Below are 15,872 nucleotides of genomic sequence, written 5' to 3' on the forward strand. Positions count from 1 at the left end.
AGAAGTTTCAGATTTTAAATGTTCTTTTAAAAAATGGAATGGATGAATGGAAGGAGAATTTTTGGAATGCACAGGACGGATGAAAAGAAAATATGATGATGAGGATGATAGGATAGGAGAATGGACTGCAATTGATGAGTTGAAGGAGAGGAGGATGAATGAGAAGTGAGGACGGATTGGAAAGGATATGAAGTAAGGATGGATAGGACAACGAATGTGAAGTAAGGACGGATTGGAAAAGAAATTGTAAGAATAGAGAATGAACTGAAAAGAATATAGAGTTAGAATAGATACGAATGGTTGTGAAGTAGTGATAGATAGGAAAGGATAGAAGAATAGATGTAAAGTGAGGATGGATAGGAAAAGACAGAAGAATGGATGTAAAGTGAGTGATGAGTTGAAGGAGAGGAGGATGAATGAGAAGTGAGGACGGATTGGAAAGGATATGAAGTAAGGATGGATAGGACAACGAATGTGAAAGTAAGGACGGATTGGAAAAGAAATTGTAAGAATAGAGAATGAACTGGAAAGAATATAGAGTTAGAATAGATAAGAATGGTTGTGAAGTAGTGATAGATAGGAAAGGATAGAAGAATAGATGTAAAAGTGAGGATGGATAGGAAAAGACAGAAGAATGGATGTAAAGTGAGGATGGATAGGAAAGGATAAAAGAATAGTTGTGAAGTAGTGATAGATAGGAAAGAATAGAAGAATAGATGTAAAGTGAGTATGGATTGGAAAGGATAGAAGAATGGATGTAAAGTGAGGATGGATAGGAAAGGATAGAAGAATAGTTGTGAAGTAGTGATAGATAGGAAAGAATAGAAGAATAGATGTAAAGTGAGGATGGATTGGAAAGGATAGAAGAATGGATGTAAAGTGAGGATGGAATGGAAAGGAAAGTAGGATGGATGAGAAAAGAGGATGGATTGGAAAGGAGGACGGATGGAAAATGTCTAATCCAACTACGAGGCTGAATAATGTTCGGAACTCAGTTAGATCTAACCCAGTAAACTAGAAACTTCGTTCCAGTCTCTAGTTTCTCCTCTAGTACATATTTCTCTACATATAGCTTAGTTTCGTTATTTACCAGTTTTTACACGGTTTTTATTTTCAGTTTTATTGTTTTTTTTTTAATCCTGGTCTCATTTTCTTATTTAAAGTTTCTTTGGTACCCTTTTTCTTACTCTCAGTACAGCACAATGCACATTTTCCAAAGTTTCATTACAAGCTAATTTCTGAAATTGTAACTTTTTTACTTAACCTTAATGAATTTGAATTTATTGTCTTAGTTATTCAGTTATTGTTTCAACTTTCATTTTTTTTTTGATTCTTTAACTTTTTGGGTTTTTCAAAATTTGATTTCCTTGGTTTTCTTTAGTATCCTTCCTTAATATTTTATCTTAAAAGAAGTTTCCCATTAGTTACATTAGTTTCAAGTTTTTATAATTTGTTAATTTCCATAGTTTCTGAACTTCATGCTTAATATGATTGTCGAAGAACTTTATCTTTATATTGATGATGCGATTATTTGAGCTTTGATACAGTGTGACCCACACAGAAGGCGACTTTAATGACGACTTCTCAAACTCTTTAAAGAAGGTCTCAAAGGATACAGTGCGACCCGCACAAGAGGAGATTTTAATGACGACTTCTCAAACTCTTTAAAGAAGGTCTAAAGGCAGTAAATCTAAAAATTATACATATATTTGTTCAGCAACGGGACCAGATTTAATGGATAGCGAGAACCACTTCTCTTAATCTTAAACCAGGGCAAAAGAAGTTGTTAAACTACCTCTGCCAGTTCAGCTACTTCTCGTTTTTAATAAAATCTGGTCCCTGTACACTGCACACTCACAGCCAGTACTGTACGGTGGTCTTCAAAATGTCTTCCTTTGTTGGAATATCTGTATCTTTAACTCGCAACATTCGAATTTCTGAACAAAAGAAAAGGGAAAAAATTACGAAATCTCGTCTGACACTGATAAATCTATTTGCCATTGTAACCCTCAAATTGAAAGACAAGTTAGACGTTAAGCAATTTGTATTATATTTTTAGAATGGACCAATAGAGTTATCATGGGGAACTTTTGCCGTGGATCCCAGGTTTGTTTAAAATCTTTAATATTATCCAGGTTTGGGGTTTGGTCACTAACTATTGATGCAGAGGCGCAACTGAGATATTTTGTAGAGGGAAGGGGGATTCTGATGTTACCAATTCTGCCCCCCCCCCCCCCCATCATCGTCCATTGCTTACAATGTTCGCCTTGGGAAGATAGGATACTAGATAACACAAGAATTAATTTTAGACGAAATACAAGAATATGCAAAAGTTAATGAATATTGTATACAAGAATATGCAAAGATTAATTGAAGATTAAATACAACAATATACAATAATTAATTGAGGGCGGATAAAAACTAGATTACGTAAGAATACACACCTTGGGTATCTGCTCAGCTAGAGTAAGTCCTCTTAGTTCAGTCCGAGCGCGTTTGGGCGCGCGGTCTCGTCTAGGTGAGGAGTAGGGAGATCAGCAAGGAGAGGGACCACCTGGTACCGCACAAGCAACAGGAACAGGTGCGCTTCCGGATCAGTCCTCTGGGGTTTCGAGAAGGACGAGAAGAGACGAGGTTCAGACTTGTATACGAAGTAAACACGGAAAGGCCTTAAGGTCTTCGGTACATCAGTATCTAGAAAAAGGACACTGCTAGAGATATGACATGGTAAAGAAAGATAGACAAGGACATAATAAAGATCACAAAGTATCAGACATATAGCAGTGCCATCCTGGAGGACTCCAGAGGAGATCGGGAGAGATAGTGCAGCCATGAACGGAACCTAGATATAGGTTGTGTGAATGGGGTGGCGTTATATAAAAATTATTTAAAGATAAAATAGAGTCAATTGCGTTATTTGTTTATAATTAAGCTTAACTTTTCAAATTTTCAGGAAAAATACCTATATCTCACTTTAGTTAAATACAAATTGTTTGAAAAAACAAATTGTTTGAAAACCTTTTCTCCCACATAAATCTTTCTTTCTATTATTTTGAAAATATAAATTATCAAAAAGTATATCTTATTTAGAAAATTCGTAAAACAAATAAAATTAATATCACAAAAAAAATCCTGGTGCTTTCCTCCTCCTCTTGGCCTTCCTTTTCCTTTTCCTGTCTCGTCCTTTTTCTCTTCCTCTTCCACTTCCACTTCTTCTTCCACTTCCTCCTGGCAGGTTATTCTTCTTGCTCTAGCCTTGAGCATTTTCTCTTCGTACATTATTAAAAAACATAACAAATTTTGGAGATTTTTACGAAGTTCAAGATTTTTTGTAAAAAAATTGGGTCCGATCGGTTCAGCCGTTTTGACGTTTATTAATGTAAAACTATAACCAAACTCCGCAATTTCTTGTATAACCAAATACCACAATTTACGAAAATATTTTAATTTAATATTTAATTGTATTTCATAGCTACAAAATTTCAAAAATGCATTATTTTGCATACTTCTTTTTCAATGTCTTTTAAATGTTACACTGAGTGAAACAAAAATTTCTTGACTACAGATACATATACAAACTTGATTAAAACATTATAAGCAGAGGTTAACATATTGGGGTGAAAGAAAGATCTAACCAAATTCAGCAATTTTAATACAACCAAATAATGCACTTTACGCCACTAGTTAATGCAAAAATTATTTAAAGATAAAATACTAGATAACACAATAATTAATTAAAGATAAAATACCAGATAATACAATAATTATTTAAAGATAAAATGGTAGATAATACATAAATTAATTGAAGGTAAAATACTAGATAATACAATAATTAATTAAAGATTAAATACTAAATTATAAAATAATTAATTGACGGTAAAATACTAGATAATACAATATTTAATTGAAGATTAAATACTAGATTTTAAAATAATTAATTGAAGGTAAAATGCTAGATATACAATAATTAATTGAAGATTAAATACTAGATTATACAGTCATTAATTGATAATTAAATACTATATTATACAATAATTAATTGAAGATTAAATACTAGATTATACAATAATTAATTGAAGATTATACAATAATTAATTGAAGATTAAATACTAGATTATCCAACAATTAATTGCTCTCTCTCCCGAGGGGAGAGAGAGCAATTTCTAGTCCGAGCCACATTCTCTTCATTTTCTCGTCCGAGCCACCTCGAAATCCTAGTCCTTTGAATATTAGCTTTTTAAAGTGTTCAATTCTCCAAAGAAAAAGCAATTTTTTAAGAATCTGGTCACGTTAGAACATTAACGAAATATTGAATTTTTATAAATCGAAATAAATACTTTCAATAGAATTTAATGTACTAAAAAATATTCACCTTTTTTACGCGCATTTTCAGATAATCTAGGTGTAGAATGCCGCAAATAATTCCAAAATTATAGAACTTTAATTCTTTTTTGGTAATTTTAGCGAAAACCAAGAATTTTTCGGGTGGTTCCATGGGAAAAATTATAGGCAAAGGTATGCCAAATATTTTGCTATTTATTTCGTATCACAAAGGTTAGCCTTTACGGAGGCAGAAGGAGAATAAGTTTCACCTAAATAAAATTTGACATCATTCTCATGGCTTTGAAGATTTTAACATGATGTAATCATTGCAATACTTTAGTCTATCCATATTTTATGCCCTAACGTGGCCTGATTTTTAAAAGATAGCTTTATCTTCAAGATTTAGAAACTTAAAAACACATAATAAGCGAAGGACGAGTATTTCGAGGTGGCTCGGACGAGAAAATGAGGAGAATGTGGCTCGGACTAGAAATCGTTGTGGCTGACCTTCCTCCCCTCCTCTCCCTCCATAAACCATCAGCAGAGACAAAGAAATGTTTAACTTCCCAACATTAACAGTATTAATATGTATATTTAATCTGAAATCGTATTGAATCCTGCCAGTATTCAGTTTTTATTGGCCCCGAAACAATAGTTGGATTTAAAATTTTAGATTTTAAAGATACATTTTAAAGATTCAGAATGTTCGTTCATTTTCCATCTTATTTCATTCGTTTTCTAAGTGAACGATTGTTTTTTCAGAAAAATCGTTTGTTCAAAAAAAAACGTACGTGCATAAAAAAGAGGATAAGATTTAGATGTCAGGTTAAACAAGAAGGATAAGATTTAGATGTCAGGTTAGTGCATGGAGGATAAGATTTAGATGTCAGGTTAGACATGGAGGATAAGATTTAGATGTCAGGTTAGAATTTAGATGTCAGGTTAGAATGGAGAATAAGATTTAGATGTCAGGTTAGACATGGAGGATAAGATTTAGATGTCAGGTTAGACATGGAGGATAAGATTTAGATGTCAGGTTAGAATGGAGAATAAGGTTTAGATGTCAGGTTAGACATGGAGGATAAGATTTAGATGTCAGGTTAGACATGAAGGATAAGATTTAGATGTCAGGTTAGACATGGAGGATAAGATTTAGATGTTAGGTTAGACATGGAGGATAAGATTTAGATGTCTGGTTAGTTCATGGAGGATAAGATTTAGATGTCTGGTTAGACATGGAGGATAAGATTTAGATGTCTAGTTAGACATGAAGAAAAAGATTTAGATGTCTAGTTAGACATGAAGGATAAGATTTAGATTTCTAGTTAGACATGAAGGATAATATTTAGATGTCAGGTCAGGCCTAAATATCCATAACAATTTCAATCTTAAGCAGCGTTTTTAAATTGGCCTGAATTCCCCCACATTGAATGTTATTATTAGATCCCCCCCCCCACATCTAAACATATCTCCCCCTCTAGGTTATATACCCATGCATTTATATTAGGAAATATGGCCTAGATATGACTAAAGAGATGAATATATGTATAATGTAATCTCTACCTATATATCTAATATATAATATATTTATCATATATATAATGTAAAATTATTTCCACGGTGCTTGATAAATATCCAGTCACTGGTAATAAATGGATTTAAGGCTGAGACTTGAGCTTTGCTACTTTCAGTCATTTATCTATCTATATATCTATCTATATATCTGTCTATGTATCTATATATATATCTATCTATCTATCTATCTATCTATCTATCTATATATCTATCTATATATCTATCTATCTATATATCTATCTATGTATCTATCTTTCTATATGTTTATATTTCTGATCTTCTATGATCTATAATATCGTCTATTTATCTTACCATCTATCTATTTATCTCCAATTAACTTTATATCTATCCATCTATCTGTATATATCACGTGGATTTAACGGTTCTGTCAATATTTCAGAAAACTGTGACTTTCGACCACAATTTGACCCCTTTTACATAATTGTATAGCCTTTTATTTTAAATACTTTTTTGTTGGCATATACATTTTGAATGAAGAAGTATAAAATAAACAAATCTGTAAGTCTAAATACTCGACTGTTGAGTTATAGACGAAAACACGTTTGATTTCAAATAAAAGAAACCAAATGCTTCACTCTCTCGTTAGTTCAGGGTGATATATATTTCTTTCTGTCTGTTTATTTATCTAACTGTCTATATATCTATCCTGCTATTTATTTATCGTTCTATACATGTATCTACATATCTAACTATCTATCTACATATATATCGATCGATCTAAATATCTATCTATCTATCTATTTATCTATCTATCTATCTCGGAAATCGGAAATCTTAATTAACTCATGAGTAATACTATTTGTTTCCGATCCAATATACATCTATTTTACATCTATCCAATACCTTCAATCCTTTTCTACTAATTTATGCGTTCTTAATCTAAAAAAAAATCTGTCATTTCTGTTGTCATTTATTTCTTACATGTTTATAAGGACTTTGTTTCTTTGGAACTTTTTTCATCTTTCATCATCCTTCTTCATCTTTTTTCATCTTTCTTCATTATTCTTCATCTTTCTTCATCTTTATCTTTTCCATTTCCCTATCTGCACACGTCAAACTAAAGTAAATTAAACGAAAGATCAAAATATTTAATGTTTTTAATCCATAAAATAAAAACCAAAGTTTCTACGAGGTCACAAAGTCGTAGCAGTAGTGAATTTACTTTCTCCTCCTGTCTAGTTTACAGTGATCATCCTTTCATTTCGCCAACAATTCTCAATACTTGAATATATTCCTCCCCCCCCCCGTCCTGCTATCCTTCCTCTTTTCTATCCCCCCCCCCCACGGTCCTTATATCCTTCCCTTTTTCTAACCCCCCCTGGTTCTTCGATCCTTCCCTTTTTCTATTTCCGTTAATTCGACCCCTCTCAACATTTTTTTAATTGGATCCATCGCTCCCAATCGATGACTTCCTTTTTCCCATTCATTTTTCAACTCTCTTCTGATTCTAGATTTGAAGAATGAAAAATGAAAAATGAAGATGACGGAACAGGATAAAATGAAAAGTTGTGTGTTAGAGAACAATCTTCAGGTCATTTTTCATCCTAAAATCTTGAAAATTAATTTAATTTTACATCCTTCCTTTAACATTCCTTCTCTCTCTATAAATCTCTCTCTGTTACATATATGCAATGCATAGCCAAGGTATGTATGCAAATTTTGTAACATTTTTTATTCCAATATCTTCAAGAGTATTTTCTCAGTTTCCTGTATAATTAATTAAATAAATCATATCGTTATGTTCAACCTATCAATAATGACCAAAGATTTCATGGTCTCTCAAAAAATTATGATACACTAGGTAAAGCTTTTAGACATGGCTATCAAAATGGTAGAATCAAAGGAGAATGACTAAAAACTAAAATGTTATTAATATGTATTCTTTGTCATACACTATATGACTTTTTCACGTGGAGAACACATTGATTTTGTACGGAGGCAAATCAAAAATACAGTTTTTTGCTTGTTTTAGGTATTGAACATTTTCAATATCTCTTGTATATTGAATATATTTTCAATATTTGGTGTAGATATATTTTATCTTGATGACACCAAATATCCGTGTGTGAAGAAGCATAGATAGACGAGGGGAGGAAGGCCAGTCACAACATTTTCTAATCCGAGCCCCCTCGAAATCCTCGTCCTTCGATTCTTATTCTTGAAGATCTGACAATTTTTTAAAAATCATTGCTGAAAACTTTAGAATGTGATATCCTTAATCCTGATCTTTTAATTAATCTGGAGATTAAATTCATGAGGAGAACAAGCAATATTTAATCTGGAGATTAAGAAAAAGATTGGATTAAGCATTAATCCCGATATCCATCATTCTAAAGTTTTATAGCTCTGGCCACATAAGGGCATAAAATATGGATAGATTTAAGTATGCAATAATTACATCATGATGGAATCTTTATAGCCATGAGAATGATGACAAACTTTATTTAGGTAAAATTTAAATCTCTTCTGCCTCCGTAATGGCCTACCTTCGCGATATAAAATAAATAGCAAAATATTTGGCATTCCTCTGCCTGTCATTTTCCCCATGGAACCCCCCGGAAAAGAATAAAGTTCTTTAACCTCTGAGTTATTTGCGGCATTCTACACCAGGAATATCTGAAAATGCGTGTAAAAAGGGTGAACATTTTTAAGGACATTGAACTTGAAAACTTTAATTCAATTGAAACTATTTTTTTCGATTTACAAAAATTCAATATTTATGACGTGACCCAATTCTTAAAAAATAGTTTCTTTCTGGAGGATTAGACACTTTGAAAAAATAACATAGGAAGGACGAGGATTTCGAGGTGGCTCGGACAAGAAAATGAGAAGAATGTGGTTCGGACTAGAAATTGTTGGGGCTGGCCTTCCTCCCGGCCCTCGGTAGAATTAAGAGTGAGGGAGAAGGGGATATATTTTGATCAATTTTCTTCTCAACATTTATGATTTTTATAACCACAAATACTTTGCCCGTCTTTCTATTTATTTTCTATTAATTGTTGATTCATATTTTTAACAGTTTGTTTGTTCGGAATTATCTTTACTAGTTTGCACTTCAGATTGAAATGATGATGTTTTTACTCAAAACTACTTTCACTGAGGAGCTATTGAGAAGAACAGAGATGCTTTGAATTTGCTAATCTGTACCCGGATACATTGCTTTTCTGATACTTGTGCGTGAAACCAAAACTAGAGGAACAATAAGGTCACAAAGTCGTTCCATCGCCTTTTGTCTAGTTCAGTGTGATATATATCCATATATTTCAACGCCTGACGTAAAATAAATTAATGTTGTAAAAGCATATTTTTTAAAAAGATTTCTTCAGAAAGAAATAAGTTATTTTGAAGCTTGTTAACAAAGTTGCTAGTTGTCAGTGGTAGATGATAAAATTATTCGGTCTGAAACAAAACAAGCAATTATTATTCTTATACTTAGCTATGTATAGTTCTATCGTAGATCAATGTAGTCCTATGTTTACTTCTATCGTAGATCTATGTAGGCTCTGTAGATATCTATCGTAGATCTATTTAGACCTATGTATAGTTCTATCGTAGATCTATGTAGGCCTATGTCTAGTTATATCGTAGATCTATGTAGGCCTATGTTTAGTTCTATCGTAGATCTAAGTAGGCCTATGTATAGTTCTATTGTAGATATATGTTGGCCTATGTATAGTTCTATCGTAGATCTATGTTGGCCTATGTATAGTTCTAACATAGATCAATGTAGGACTATGTATAGTTGTATCGTAGATCTATGTAGGCCTATGTATAGTTCTATCGTAGATCTATGTAGGCCTATGTCTAGTTCTATCGTAGATCTATGTAGGCCTATGTTTAGTTCTATCGTAGATCTATGTAGGCCTATGTATAGTTCTATTGTAGATCTATGTAGGCCTATATATAGTTCTATCTTAGATCAATGTAGGCTCTGTATATATCTATCGTAGATCTATGTAGGCTTATGAATTGTTCTATCGTAGATCTATGTAGGCCCCTGTATAGTTCTCTCGTAGATCTATGTAGGTCTATGTATAGTTCTATTGTAGATCTATGTAGGCCTATGTATAGTTCTATTGTAGATCTATAGGCCTATGTTTCGATCTATCGTAGATCTATGTATAGTTCTATCGTAGATCTATGTAGGCCTATGTATAGTTCTTTCGTAGATCTATGAAGACCTATGTATAGTTCTATCTTAGATAAATGTAGGCCTATGTTTAGTTCTATCGTAGATCTATGTAGGCCTATGTACAGTTATATCGTAGATCTATGTAGGCCTATGCACAGTTCTATTGTAAATCTATGTAGACCTGTGTATAGATCTATCGTAGATCTAAGTATGCCTCTTTAAGTCTGATGTGTATTCTTGTATGCCTAATCTTATCTCCAGAACTGATTTGTATATAGAGTACATTAGAGAAAGCATAATATAATTTTTTATATAAAAATTAATCATAAAAATAATTCCGAAGGAAAGTAATGATCGTCCAACGCCACAAAATAATGTTGTCTACTGTTACTTCTTGCTGAATGAGCATGGTTATGTAGTAAAGCCCTACTCAATAGCTAATCTTCAAAACGTAGTTATCCAGGTACAACCCATCCGCTATCAAAGTCAACCAGGACACTGTCCACAGTTTACAATCCTGTGAACTATCAACCCCACTACCACTGGGCGCGATCTCGGTAGCTTTTAATTGGACTCTAAATGTCACACAGGGACACAAGCGTAGCTTTCAAACAAGCTATTAATCGTGCTCTAAGTGCTTCATAGGGCCACAAGCCTAGCTATCAAACAAGCTATTAACTATCGATTCCAAATTAAAGGGGACAACCTGTTTCAAAACAGGAATCGATTACTCTCTCGCAGTAAGCAGTACGGAGTTACTCTATCAACTAACTTATATTTACTCAGTTTAGTTTAGAACTGGGTCCTTAACTGCGTAATTGTTATATATAACAGAGTTAAACAATTACAATATGGGTATGGCGGAGTTACACAGAATAAGTTTATCGTAATACATGATTTACGTATTTACTAATGGCAGAATTAGCTATATGAACAATGTTCAACATAATTTACTATGGGACTCTATATTTGCTACAGTTATGACAGTCTGAATTTACTAGTGAAAAACTTGTTATTATTAAAAGTTACAGTAACTTAAACAACTAAAAACCTCGAAACATTGTTTTCTCTTAAGCACTCTAAATTCTAATCTTTATAACTATAGGGCCTCTTTAGCTATCTAGAAAAAACTGTATGAATAGATTTCTATGAACATCTCTAACAAACCCCATTAACCGATCTCATATGACTCTAACTAACTATCAATCGAACTATATAACTATCTTTAACGAACTCTACGAAAAACGTTAATCGATTTCTAAAACATCTTTACAAAATTCTAGAGAATCCTGTAAACTGAAATGATATATATCTCTAAAGAACTCTATGAACTAATCTCTGTATAAAGATATCTAAAGAACTCTATGAACTAATCTTTAAATAAAGATATCTAGAGAACTTTATGAACTGATCTCTATATAAAGATATTTAGAGAACTCTATGAACCGTTCTCTAACTATCTCTATAGATAAGAAAGCTCTATGAACCGACCTCTAGTTGTATGGAATTACTTTTTCGGATATTTCTTTTTTGACGGTAACAAATTGTTTAGCACTGATCTTCTATATCCGCTTTGGTTTGGCCAGAGATAGAGGGAGAGGGGAGGAGTAGAGAGTGGAGAAGGGGGTGCGTATTAGATCAACTTCTTTTATTGTAGTCCGAGGGTCTAGATTCAATTTCTGTTATTGCGGATAAATTTCTTATATTGTGGCCCCAGGGTCTAGATCAATTTCTTATATTGCGGTCTCAGGGTCCGGATCAAAACTAAATGTATACTTAGCTCCAATCTCAACCCTCTATAAAGTTAGAAGTCAGATATTTATCAATCATGTTGTTAGATTTGTTTTTCAACTTTTCTAATCTTTATTTAAAAAAATGGAATAAATTTGCAAATATATTCTTATTTTTTGTTCAATATTTCAGTTTACAGATCGTGTTTTGTCCGTCAAACATTTTTTTAGCGGCACCGAAATTTTGAAGAAAAAAAATTTTAATTGGGACGACATTTGGATTAAAGAAATATCTTGCAATGTCTGTATGATTTTTAAAAAAATATTATGATGTACTGTTTACGCTGTACACCGTACTGTAAATTGTATGTTGATGTTGTACGGTGTATTATCATTTATCACATAGCTATACATATGTAAATATTTATAGATTGAATTATTGGAGAACAAATAGAAAAAAAACTAATGTTGTATTTATTTATATTTAGGGCTACACTCCCCTCGGCCATCTTCTTGTTTTCATCACATTCATTGCCTCACTTTTCCTCATCTTTGCTCTTATGTGGTTCTTTGTAAGTAAATTTTGGATCAGTAACATTATGTATAGTACATTTTCGTATACTAACATTTTGTACAGGTAACATTTTGCATAGGTAACATTATGTATAGTACATTTTCGTATACTAACATTTCGTATAGGTATCATTTTGCATAGGTAACATTTTGCATAGGTAACATTATGTATAGTACATTTCCGTATACTAACATTTCGTATAGGTATCATTTTGCATAGGTAACATTTTGTATAGGTAACATTTTGTATAGATAATTTTTTTTATGGGTGACATTTCGTAAAGGTAATTTTTTGTATAATCACTATATAATTTTTCGTGTATTATCACTATACAATACACGAATGGAAATAGGTTGCAAAGAAATCCATGAATCAAGATGAATAAAATCCGAAAAATGACACCATTTTCTAAACCTATCCTTTCTGATAAGACTTACTATAAGTTTGCTCGTCAAGGTAAGGATGCCATACTGGAAAATAATTATCATAAAGACTGTCAACTATTGGACCTGAAAGTAACATTAAATTACTTGCTGAACAGTTTGGCATCCTGCCTGATCAAGAATACATGAAATCTGATAGATAATAAATCAGTAAAAAATATATATATGTTCAATAGCTTATTAAACAGCTTATAAATTACCCTTGGTGTTTTCAATACAAAATGTTACCTATACAAAATGTTACCTATACGAAATGTTACCTATGCAAAATGTTACCTATACAAAATGTAACCTATACCAAATGTTACCCATGCAAAATGTTACCTATACAAAATGTAACCTATACGAAATGTTACCTATGCAAAATGTTACCTATACAAAATGTAACCTATACGAAATGTTACCTACGCAAAATGTTACCTATACAAAATGTAACCTATACGAAATGTTACCTAGAAACAAAATGTTACCTATATAAAATGCAACCTATAACAAATGTTACCTATACAAAATGTTATCTATACGAAATTTACCTATACAAAATGTTACCTATACAAAATGTTACTATACTATTCAAAATGTTGTTAGACAAAAATTTACTATTCAAAATGTTGTTATACGAAAATGTACTATTCAAAATGTTGTTAGACTAAAATGTACTATTCAAAATGTTGTTAGACGAAAATGTACTACTCAAAATGTTGTTAGACGAAAATGTACAATTCAAAATGTTTCTGCTTCCATTCATTCCTTGTCCTTTAATAGTTTTTTTAAAGTAAACTTTCCTTTTTTCCTTAATCTCAATTTGTTTTTTAAAGTAAATTTTCTTTTTTTTATTTTTGCCGTCATACGGTTTTTTGTGAGTAAATTTTGCACTCATGTAGTTTTTTATAAGTGAATTTTCCTTTAATCCTTTAGCCCTTACGAGATTCTTTGTAAGTAAATTTTCCGTTTTTTAGCCATATGAAATTCTTTTTTCCATATTTTTTGAATTTTGAATAAACTTTTCCTTATTTTTGCCCTCTTGTGGTTCTTTGAAAGTAAACTTTCACTATCTTTTGTCAACGGGCAACATAAAATTGATCTGCGCTATTTTTACTTTTTTCAAATGCTAAGGAAACCCTGTTTTTTATTGTTAGAGCTGGATAACTCTAGGTTAACTTCAGTTAATAATGTAAGGTTCCAGGGTTTATATTCCTGCAGAAGCATCAGATAAAAATTGAAGAAGTGCCAATATATTCTCAATTAAATAAAATTTGTTATATAAAATCCCCTAAAGATTCCCTATACAAGCTCTTCCAAGATCCTAACTCTAATTATGTTCTAGCCGTTCTGATTTGTTGAACTCAATGCGGATACTTAGATACAGTCTACAACATTCAGTCTAGTAAAAACTCAGGTATTTCAACGCTGTCATAATAATAGTTTAATAATAAAGTTTTTTTTCCGGGGGGGGGGGACTAAGATTGGCCAGTTTTATTTGTAAATAAGCAATGATGACGTCAGATCAGAAAAACTTAACTCGTGCACTTTAAATAGCTGTTATTGAAAATTTCATTCAGCTTACGAAAATGCGAACGAAAGCACAAATTTTCGTTGATTTTTGCGAAAATTTTTGTTAACATTTTTTTACAAAAGTGTTCAGCCTTTCGTTCAAAATCGTATTTTTTTCGCAAAAGTGTTCAAACACCCATTTTCGCGAAATTTTAATATTATTTTACCAAATGTTTTGATAACATATTAACGCCATTACGGCTGGTTGGGGGGGGGGGGTCAGTCAAAAGTACACATACTCACAACCTAGATAATGCGTCTGCATATTAAATTAATTTCAAAGTGGAAAAAAATTCGATTGTTAACGTATGAAAATTTCTTGAAAATGGATGAAATTTTCTCAAAAATGAGGTCGAAAATTTCGTCCAAAGTACATTGAAATTCGCAATTTCGTTCAACGAAAATTTCTTTGGAAATCCTAGTTCTAGCTGATATGTGAATCAATTCTATTTTGTTCTAGCTGATATGTGGACCAATTCGATTTTTTCTATAGTTTATATGTTAATCAATTCTATTTGTTCCAGCCGATATGTTGAGTTATGACCAACCAACGCCATTGAAGATCTGCAGTACTGTCCAGTTTACACTGTTCAGTGTGTGTACCATGGAATATGTACATTCAATGTACATTTTACAGCTAAAAATGATCCCATAGATTATTCGATGCAGACACCAAAAGATAGTTTAATATGCTCAAAAGCCTAGCTAAAATTGTGTACATAATATTAATGTAGTATCAAATTGTTAAAACAATATATTATATTTATAATGGATAAAACAGTGCTTTACAGTGTTATATCCTCAGAATATATATATATATATTCAGAGTATATATATTCTGAGGTTATATCATAGGATAACCCATTTAGTAAAATTTACCGATGCTATGTAGATAATTTCTAAGAAGGCAGATAGGAAAATGGCAAATAGATGAACGAATATAAGAAATTTTATAGAAAAGAAAATAGTGAATTTTTTAATACTATCTCGAGTGCCCGGCGCTGCCCAGGTTTATATTATTATCATAGTCAAAGATACTTTCGCCGTTTACCCGCGCTTTGTATTGAATCATGATTTTAGTTTAACTGCCCGGCGTTTTCCGTAGAATTGAAAAAATGTCCATAAGCTTAACTTACTCCAAGGGATTCCCATCGATTTCCTATCTAAAGGGTTTTAGCCAGTTTGGTCCAGCTGTTTGGCCAGATTGGTACAGCTGTTTAGCCAGTTTGGTACAGCTGTTTAGCCAGTTTGGTCCAGCTGTTTGGGCAGTTTGGTCCAGCTGTTTGGCCAGATTGGTCCAGCTTTTTGGCCAGTTTGGTCCAGCTGTTTGGCCAGTTTGGTCCAGTTTTTTGGCCAGTTTGGTCCAGCTGTTTGGCCAGTTTGGTCCAGCTGTTTGGCCCGTTTGGTCCAGCTGTTTGGCCAGTTTGGACCAGCTGTTTAGCCATTTTGGTCCAGCTGTTTGGCCAGTTTGGTCCAGATGTTTAGCCAGTTTGGTCCAGCTGTTTAGCCAGTTTGGTCCA

The 15,872-nt window shown here is 32.5% G+C and overlaps 1 long non-coding RNA gene across 3 annotated transcripts; it reads left to right on the forward strand.

Annotated features, from left to right (window-relative positions):
• The first annotated feature begins 390 nt into the window (after positions 1-390).
• LOC111696800 (uncharacterized) lies at positions 391-15,619 on the forward strand. Of its 3 annotated transcripts, XR_002764163.1 has the most exons (6): positions 391-450; positions 2,060-2,106; positions 7,371-7,450; positions 12,270-12,353; positions 14,126-14,197; positions 14,877-15,619. It is a non-coding gene; the product is annotated as an uncharacterized LOC111696800 (long non-coding RNA). The 3 variants fall into 3 exon arrangements; XR_002764161.1 differs by lacking the exon at positions 7,371-7,450 and having other exon boundaries at positions 14,877-15,614; XR_002764162.1 differs by lacking the exons at positions 391-450; positions 7,371-7,450 and adding an exon at positions 963-1,076 and having other exon boundaries at positions 14,877-15,615.
• Positions 15,620-15,872: the final 253 nt, after the last annotated feature.

This window comes from Eurytemora carolleeae, unplaced genomic scaffold (genome assembly GCF_000591075.1).
Source record: "Eurytemora carolleeae unplaced genomic scaffold, Eaff_2.0 scaffold108, whole genome shotgun sequence".
Lineage (NCBI taxonomy): Eukaryota > Metazoa > Arthropoda > Copepoda > Calanoida > Temoridae > Eurytemora > Eurytemora carolleeae.